The 9,026-nt window shown below is 34.3% G+C and overlaps 1 long non-coding RNA gene across 1 annotated transcript; it reads right to left on the bottom strand.

Annotated features, from left to right (window-relative positions):
• Positions 1 to 1,155: 1,155 nt before the first annotated feature.
• Positions 1,156 to 3,616, bottom strand: LOC131196201 (uncharacterized). Its single transcript, XR_009154658.1, has 4 exons — positions 3,478 to 3,616; positions 3,329 to 3,382; positions 3,135 to 3,219; positions 1,156 to 1,975 (listed from the first exon to the last, which is right to left on the bottom strand). It is a non-coding gene; the product is annotated as an uncharacterized LOC131196201 (long non-coding RNA).
• Between the last annotated feature and the right edge of the window lie 5,410 nt (positions 3,617 to 9,026).

The following is a 9,026-nucleotide window of genomic DNA, read 5'->3' as shown; positions in this document are numbered from 1 at the left end:
TTATTTCTAGGCACTTGATTATCCAATCATGTGACATGGAGTCAAATGCCTTCTTGTATCAATCCACGCTACATTCAATTTGGTCTTGCTTTTCTTGCAGTTTCCCAGAATCATCTTGTCAACCAGAAGCTAAATTTTTGTTTCTCTGCTGTTGGGGCAGTTTCCTTTCTGCTCAGGTGGAAAGAGCTTGTTTTCAGCTAGAAGGCATTGGACTGCATCAACTACCACACATTAGCCATTCGAAAGTTGATGGTAAGCAGGTATTTGGCCAATAGTTTCCTGATGCTCCCCTTTTGCTGGATTTTTCATTATCAGGTAGGTTTTGCCAGATGTTAGCCACCCTGCAATTTTATCTCCTTTCAGTGCGTTATCAAACTGCTTCACAATGAGTGGGCATAGACCAGTCAGGTTTTTCAACCAAAAACCATGCAGTTTATCTTCACCTGGTACTGATTAATTTTTCTTTCATTTCAGCCTTTTAAAAAAATTCTTATCCACCCCCTTTAACCATGCTGTGTTCTTATTCTATTTCTTTGGGTTATCCCATGTCTGTACTTGGAACTGCATGGTGTTTTCCTTGTCAAGTGTTGATTGATTTGATACAATCTCAGTTGATGGGATTGGTTAGGAATATTTCTGATTGGATTGAAATTGGAGATTCTGCCTGTAATGTGGAATTTGAACTTTATTCTGCTGATGTTCTTGGCTGTAGCTGTTATTTTCTGGTTTATTATTTCTAGTGCTTCCTTAATCTTCCTTGTTTTTAGGTGATATTTCTTGATCCAGTATTATTTGGTCTTGTTCTTCAGGTTCTTTTCTTTCACTTGTTCTACCCTGCTTGCATCTGATCACAGCTTTCTGATCTTATTTTCCAGCCTGACATTACATTTTGGTAGTGTACCATTTGGTTGTTTTTCCTCTTTATTGATTTTGCATCCCAGGTATTCAGTTATAAATACAGCTATGCTGTATATTAGTTGGATTTTCTTGCAGTGAGCTGCTGTTTATATTTGCTACTACAGTATTGGCATCTTTCAATGCTTGTGCTAGCTGTTTCTTTGGAATTTCTTTGGAGGCTTCAGTGCAGGCAACCTTATTCTGTGTTTTTGTAAAATGCTCAGTGATTCTTTGTTTCATTTCTTCTATTACTTTTATTAGAGAGCTTTGTTGTTTCTGAGGCAAAGAATAGGGTCCTGGTTTCTGAATATAAACAATTCAATAGCTGTGCTGGCTTCTTCTACTGCCAAATCCCCCTGGTTTGCCTTTGCAATTTGAATTACTTCTGCCAAGGGTGCTGGCCCCGGTTACTCAGGCAGCAGCCATGAATCCTGAATATTTTCCAAATGCCAAATTTCCAGGAACTCCAAAACCTAGCATAGTTCCTGTAACCTGGGCAATGATTAAACTGGTATGGGTCTATTTTAATTACCTCTCACCATATTTTTTTATGGTAGAGACACTGTTTATCTTGGCTTGGCTGGTGAGGAGGGGGTTGGACATCTGGCCAGATGGAACATATTAACTTGGCTGGCAAGGCTGTTGGCCAAATCACGCTTGATGCCTTCTCCATGGACGTTCTTGAATTTTTCTTTCTTAACATCCCAGGTACTCAGGAAAGAAACTTGCAGGGCACAACCACATGCATCACATTTAAATTGCTGGAAGCCTTTTCCTCACTTTGACTTCCCAAAAAAAAAAAAGAGGGGGTATTCCAAAAGCAATTTCTTCAGGAGCTTATTTGGTGGTGAAGGAGAATTTTCACAATAAAGGTAGTTATCATGTAACCACTTCAAATGGTATTATATTTGAACGAATTGCCACTGTTGTCACTAAATGAAGAGGTATAAAATGAAGAGGTATAAAAGGTGATGCCGCACAACTGCATCTCTTAGCCACAGCAATTCAGCCAGTCCTGGTTGGATTAAGCCATAAATGGAGGGAGTCCCAAAAAGGAGTACAGGTGTCTTTGAATTCACTGAAATGGATTAAAAAGAAGTAGGTCAGAATAGAATTACGTTAGTACAATCCTGTATTTGAAGACTGTATTTGAAGAGAAACCAGATCTTCCTATTATGAAAAAATATAAGTATTTCAATGGAAAAAACAACTAACACATTAAATTATATATCAAACACCATTTTTATCCAATGAAAACTAGCTAAATTGAAAGAGACAATGATTTAAGTTGATGAATAACTTCTCAGCAAAACTTAGCAAGGCAGAATATTAGCAAAATTTTTCATCACATTGGCCTTTAGAACAATTCAGCCAAGCATATCAAGACAAACCGTCTAAATTATATTTCTAATGCCACGAGAGAGTGCATTCCATCTAAAATTTCTTATTTCATGGCTGAATGTTATAGCCTAATTATAGGCCATCCTTGGCTCTTCTGCCTCCCTCGTATAGAGTTCTGAAGAATTTGAAAATATATGGAAAATTCATGGAAAAATTGAGAGAATTTTTTTTCTTCACTGTCTTTGCATGACTCCTATCTAAACCTCCTTTGAAACAACTGCCACTCAATACGATTATTTTATATTCATTCAATAAAGAGGCCACCTCATCTTTGTCTATGTTATATTTGGTAAAACATTTTTGAATAGGTATACTTGGGAAATCCTGGGAATATCCTTAGACTCCATCTGCTCTCATCTTTCTCTTTCTTCTTGAACATGGAAGATTTCACTGTTGTAGCAGAAATACAGATAGTAGCAAAAATGTTAACTATTAAATGTTAATATAGCTGTCAGTCGAATAGATTTTTCCCCAGTCCCTCAAACTGCAAGGAAAACTCTTAGTTTATAGTGCAAATCTGATCTCATGACTGCTGAGGGCTACTCATGCCGAAATCAATCCCTATTTTAAAGTGGCAAAGAAATGTTGGGACTCATATTTTAGTCCACTTGTTTTAACAGCAGCAGATAACACTTGGCATATAAAAATTAGGGTGCCAAGATTACTACAAGTCCTGATGAGTTTCTTTAAAAGGGGAAATGATACAAGATTATTTTCTGCATTGTTGTTTGTTTTATCAATTTAAGTTTAAAAAGTATAAACATTACTTTAGCATTCAGAATCAGAGAAATATTGACCATATTCAGAATGATGCAAAAACGTATCAAAATACTTACTCCATCTCACTACGATCCGTGGTTGGGAATCGTCATTTTCTTGATTGTGATACAAAGGGACATGGTTGCACTTGACACCTAGATACTGTAAAAGAATAAACATTGTGTTGCAAAATTGATTGTATTTTCACTACCAAATGTTACATGATAACTTTTCTACAGAATAAAAATATGTAATGTCTTAAAAACTGTACCATTTATCTTTTGTATGCAATCAGGTATTTCTCTGGACTTTTCTCTGGCAGAGACTGAAAAGTGTTAAACAAATATTTTAGAACAAAGTAGAGAGTCATCAGTTGAAACATGTCTATTTCTCTCCAAGAAATGGAAGGACAAATCTTACCATCTTGGGGAAGCAGATATCATCAGTTCTTTCTTTTTCTCAGTTTCTTTTGAGACCTCCTGTAAAAAGAAATTGATGAAGTGCAATCAAAATTAACTATTAATGTGGGGGGCAGAGCTGACGTCGCAATGATATGATGAGCGATCTGGTAGCTCCAGGATCACCATCGATATCTTCTTCACTGGACGGTCCCTGTTGGACCTCACTGTCCCGTAGAGACAGTGATTGAGAAGGGCACATCCTGACAATTCCAGGGACATTGCAAAGTCCCTAGTTGATCCAGGAGAAGCCCTTTTTTCTGGTGAAGAGGTTCCGGTCATTGAAGCTGCTGAAGTTGGGACAGCTCTGGAATGGAAGGATTGAAAGAAAGTGTGGCAGTGTGATGAGAGACTTTAAAAAAAACAAACTATCAGAGAGAATCACCCTGAGACAAAAAAGAAGGTTAAAATTGAGGATAGAAGAAGTTGAGCGGTGGAGTTAAGACTGTTTTAAAAGTAGTTTTTTTTCCTTGCCTTTTAACTTTTTTTCTTTGTGGATGCCTATGGCTGATTTTATTTGTAAAGCTGGGCTGGACTAAATTGAAAACTTTCGGTTTCCTCTTTTTGAATTTTAAAACAGTGCTTTTTTAAAATATTTTTTTCTTTTTTTTTTGGCTCTGTATTAAATTAAATTCTTTTTTCTCTTATTTTTTATACGTCTATGTATGGCATATTGGATATTATAGGAGGGAAAGTAGACAGCAAACACTGCCATCTAGTGGATTGGAAATATTGTTTCTTTTTTTCTTCTGGTGCAAGAAAATTGTAACTTTGTACTTCTCAAGGACTCTATGCTTATTTCAGATAAGATAGTGGAGGAGAGCATCAAAGATACTTTGAAAGTTTGTTTATTCAGGTGCTCTTCTGGGAACGATCAGTAATAGGAGTCTGAAACTGAAAAGGACTGTTTGAGAAGATTGCAGCAACTCTGGAAAGAGAGCTGAAAATAATACTAGATAATTTACAAAAGGAATTTTCTCCTTTCCCTCCCTCCTTTTTTTCTTTTCTTTTTTCTTCTTTTTTCCCAGTCCCTCTTGGATTAATTGGATTAAGATGTACAAGAGTCTGAAGAACTTTTCTTTTGTTCCTTTTTCCTTTTTTTTATTCTTTATTTTTTATTCTTGTTGCTTTTTTTGGCTTTACCTTTTTTCTTCTTTCTTTTGCTATCTGGGAGAAGTCTTTTTTTCCCCCAGCATACAAGTGGGTTAAGGTATAGAAAAACCTGAAGACTATGTCAAAATGATCAAAAAAGCAACAACATTTGGCTCGGCCACACCAACCCCTTCTTCGTTACCATCTGGAGGTGAAAGATCAATACAGACAATGCTACAACAGGAGAAGGACCGGGAAAGAGAGAAAGAAAAGGAATTCACACTACAAATGATTTGGCAAGGAATTCAAAAATTACAAACAGAAGTGGAAAATATTAAACAGAGATCAGAAAAAATTGAGCAAAGAGCAGAAAAAATTGAGCAAAAAACAGAAAAAACAGATGAAAAGATGGAGAATATACACCAAATGATTAAAAAAAATATGAGGATAGACTTCAAAAAATTGAGGAAAAAGAAGAACAAAGAGATAAAAAATAGAGATATTGATAGTAGATTAGACAATGTTGAACGAGACAAGGGTGGAATATTGGGATGGGAGAGGGACAGAGCGCAATTTTATCTTAGATTTCAAAATATGGAAGATAAAGGAGAAAACTTGGCAGAGACAATGGTGGAAATTCTAGCAAAAGCTTTAGAAATTAGTAAAGAAAAGATGATGGACAGTATGGATGAGATATTCAGAGTAGAAACAAGATATGCAGTGAGGAATAACCTACCAAGAAAAGTCCATATAAGATTTACCAAAAGTAGATCAAAGCGCAAATATTACAGGCTGCAAGAGACAAAACATTGAAATATAAGGATAAGAAAACTGTGGTTCTGAAGCAAGTTCCGAGAAGAGTGAGAGAGATGAGAAGAGAATACTATTTCTTGACTAAAATATTACTGCAGAAAGGTGTGAATTACAGAGGGCTGGTACCAGAAGACTTGATGTTTACATGGCAACAACAAAAATATAAGATAGACTCAATAGATAAAGCCGGAGCATTCTGCGCAGAATACTTTAAAGAGAAAGAAATAGAGACAAGTGGAGAAGTCACACTGGTTGAACTACAAGAAGCAGAACTGTTAGCAGTGATTGAAAAAGAAGAAGGTGCTGTGGGTGGCAAGGTGGAAGGTAAAGTACAACGTGAACCAAGATTGACTAGAGCTATAAATCCTAATTATAAAGTATGAATATGGAAGAGAAAAAATTGATAACAATAAATATAAATGGACTTAATTCAGCTATCAAAAGAAGAAAAATATTTCACAAATTAGAGAAATTAATACTTAACATAATCTGTCTGCAAGAAGTACATATTAAAAAGCAACATGAACAATTACTGGTACAGCCAAAGCTGGGGAAAATATTTACCTCATTGCCACAATGTAAGAAAAGAGGAATAGTTTTATATATAAGAGATACAATCATGGTGAAGCAAATATATACAGATGAAAATGGCAGAATTTTGATGGTGGAAATAATAGATAATAACACAAAAATACTTTTAATAGCAATATATGCTCCAAATGACAACCAAGAAGGTTTTTATAGAAAATTATATATGAAAATAATTGATTTGGATTATGAAAATATTTGTATGATGGGAGACTTTAATGGTATAGTGGATGAGAAATTAGATTATAGAACAAAAGGCAACGAAGCAAAATAGAAAGATTCTTCCGTAGTCTTCTTCTTTTAAATGACAGAGGAAATAAACCTAAAAGATGCATGGAGAGAAAGAAACATAGAAAATAGAAAATACACTTTTTACTTAAATAGACATTTATCATGGTCTAGAATAGATATGATATGGATGACAATGGAATTGACTTCTAATATAGAAGAAATTGATATAGAAACCAATACCTGGGCAGATCATAACCCTATGATGATTAAATGGAAAGGACAAAGCAGAAGAACTAGATGGACCTTTAATACCACAGTATTAAAAGGTAAGGAATTTGTACAGAAAATGGAGAAGGAATTGGCTTTTTTTCTTTAAAGAAAATAGAAAAAAAGATACATCACTACAAAATCTTTGGGATACAATGAAGGCCTATGCAAGAGATCTGATAATAGACTATACAAGGAAAAGAAATGCTAAGAAAAGACAAGCCTATAAAAACTCGAAATTAGTCATAAGAAACTTGAGGAAGAACTACAGAAATCTCCATATAAAAAGGATATCAAAACAAAAATGGAATTAATTAAACATAAAATGGGTCTAATAGATAAAGAGGACTTAGCGCAAAAAATTAGAGGTGTGAAACAGAATTACTTTGAAAATGCCAATAAACCAGGTAGATGGTTAGCATATAAATTGAAAAAAGAGAAAGAACCATGAAAAATAATGTGGTTAGTGGATGATCAAGGACAGACCAGATATGGGAATGAAGAAAAGAAAAAAATTATACAAGATTGCTATAGAAAATTATATGAACAAGAGAATATAGAGGATAGTGTTAAGCGCTATTTACAGAAAACGAATTTACCTCAGATTCCCAAAGATACTGAAATGATGCTAGAAGGAAATATAACAATGATGGAATTAACTGAAGCACTTAAAAAAAAAATGTTAATGAAGTTTGATAGAAGTTTTTATAATGGAAGAATGGTTGAAATACATTCTGATTTAAGATGATGAAATGATGTAATATGATTAACATAAAATTTAGAATACTTTACATGAAATGAGGGAAGAAATACTTATAATTAAATGATTAACTGACCAAATATTTGGATATATATCAGATAGATAAAACGTAAAACTAGATAAATCATATGTTATGTATATGCTGAAATTGCACAAAATATTTGTAATCAACCAACGACACACTGAATTTGTGTGAAGATATTTTTATGTTTGTTTGTCTAAAAAATAAAAAACTTTCAATTTTTTTTAACTTTTAATGCATTATAAAATCTCACTTACAGAGGTTGTTCTAATTTCTTCCTATCATGTACAATACTTATAGTCATCACTCTGCTGAGGGATTTCTGGTACTTTTCATATTTCTCCTTAAACACCTCATACTCCCTTTCCTCATCTCTGTCAGCAACTCCTGGCAAAAAAATAACAAAAGAACTAGAACTTGTAGAGTCAAAGATGAACTAAATCACTTTTAGTGAATGGAAACTATTAAAATGTTGTTAAGTTAAAATAATACTCACTTTCTGGATTGTCTTTCATTTTGTTCTGCAGCTCCTTATTCTCCCTCATAAGGTGAGCCATTTCGCTGGCTAAACGGTCGTTCTCCTCTTCCACCTAAAGTCAATTCTTTTGAAAGAAAGGATTCTAGACATAGAAGACCAATTGGATTTTTAAAAATACACATAGGGTAGATTCTTCCAGTTATGGAAAAAAAAAAAAGATTAATAAGAACAAAAGTTCAGTTGGATCCCGTATGCTAATCTTATTTAGAGAGTTAGAGGGAATCAACCCAGCTAGTTGATCCTCATGTCCCTCTAACCATAGCATGAAGACCCTCACTAACCATTGTTAAGCAACAATCCTCATGATATCACCTGAATTTCACCTCTAGTCAGCTGCAGCTCCTTCCTTATTTCCCATAACTGGTACCACCAACCTAAGACATGGCAGAATCACTACAAGTTGCTATCAACTTCCTACCCTTGTAAGCAGTCCAGGATGTTTTGGTGAATAATACTGAAGCCCTTAGAAATGTAAAAGAACCAAGAAAGGTGCACTTCCAGAACCAGGTCCTGAGCCAGTCATCTATCAAGGGCAACCAATGTTGTTTCTGCCTAAGCCTTGAGCCCCATCACTTTTTCAACAATTTCCCCAAAGAAATTGCCAAAGAAGCAGATAGAATTTTGAATCCTGAATTAATTCTAGAATTACACACGCAAGTTGACAAGTAAATAAATAAATAAAACAGAAGATCTCTTACCTCAACGAGGAGTTTCTCTGCATAGAATGTCTCCATCCCTAATGCCCTAAACTAAACTAATCTTAAAATATAGCAAATATAATAAATAAATAAAGATAATAGGTAAAGATAATAAATAATATAAGTAAAAATAATAAAGATAAGCATAATAAATAATAAATAAATAACAAATATTGTGTGTAAATGAATCTAAATAAATAAGTAGATTAAATAAGATAAATAAGCAAACAAATACTGAAAAGTTAAATAAAGCCAAAATCTGATCTAAGCTACCATTAGTCAATACATACACACAGAAAGCCTCATGAGTGAGCAACTTCCATTCAGCCCATCCAAAGATTTTATCTACTTCCCCTTTGTGAGCTCATCTCCCTGTCAGCACCATTATGAAGCATCACCTCACGAAGGAAAAGCAAAGCAAACTGATGGGCTCAATGAGTGCTACTCAGTTTTATTTATTTTTCAATTTTTAAATATTTTTCAATATTGGTAAAAGTGTCAG

This window comes from Ahaetulla prasina, chromosome 1 (genome assembly GCF_028640845.1).
Source record: "Ahaetulla prasina isolate Xishuangbanna chromosome 1, ASM2864084v1, whole genome shotgun sequence".
NCBI lineage: Eukaryota > Metazoa > Chordata > Lepidosauria > Squamata > Colubridae > Ahaetulla > Ahaetulla prasina.
The sequence above is the reverse complement of the archived record's forward strand: the minus strand, read 5'-3'. Positions and strand labels throughout refer to the sequence as shown.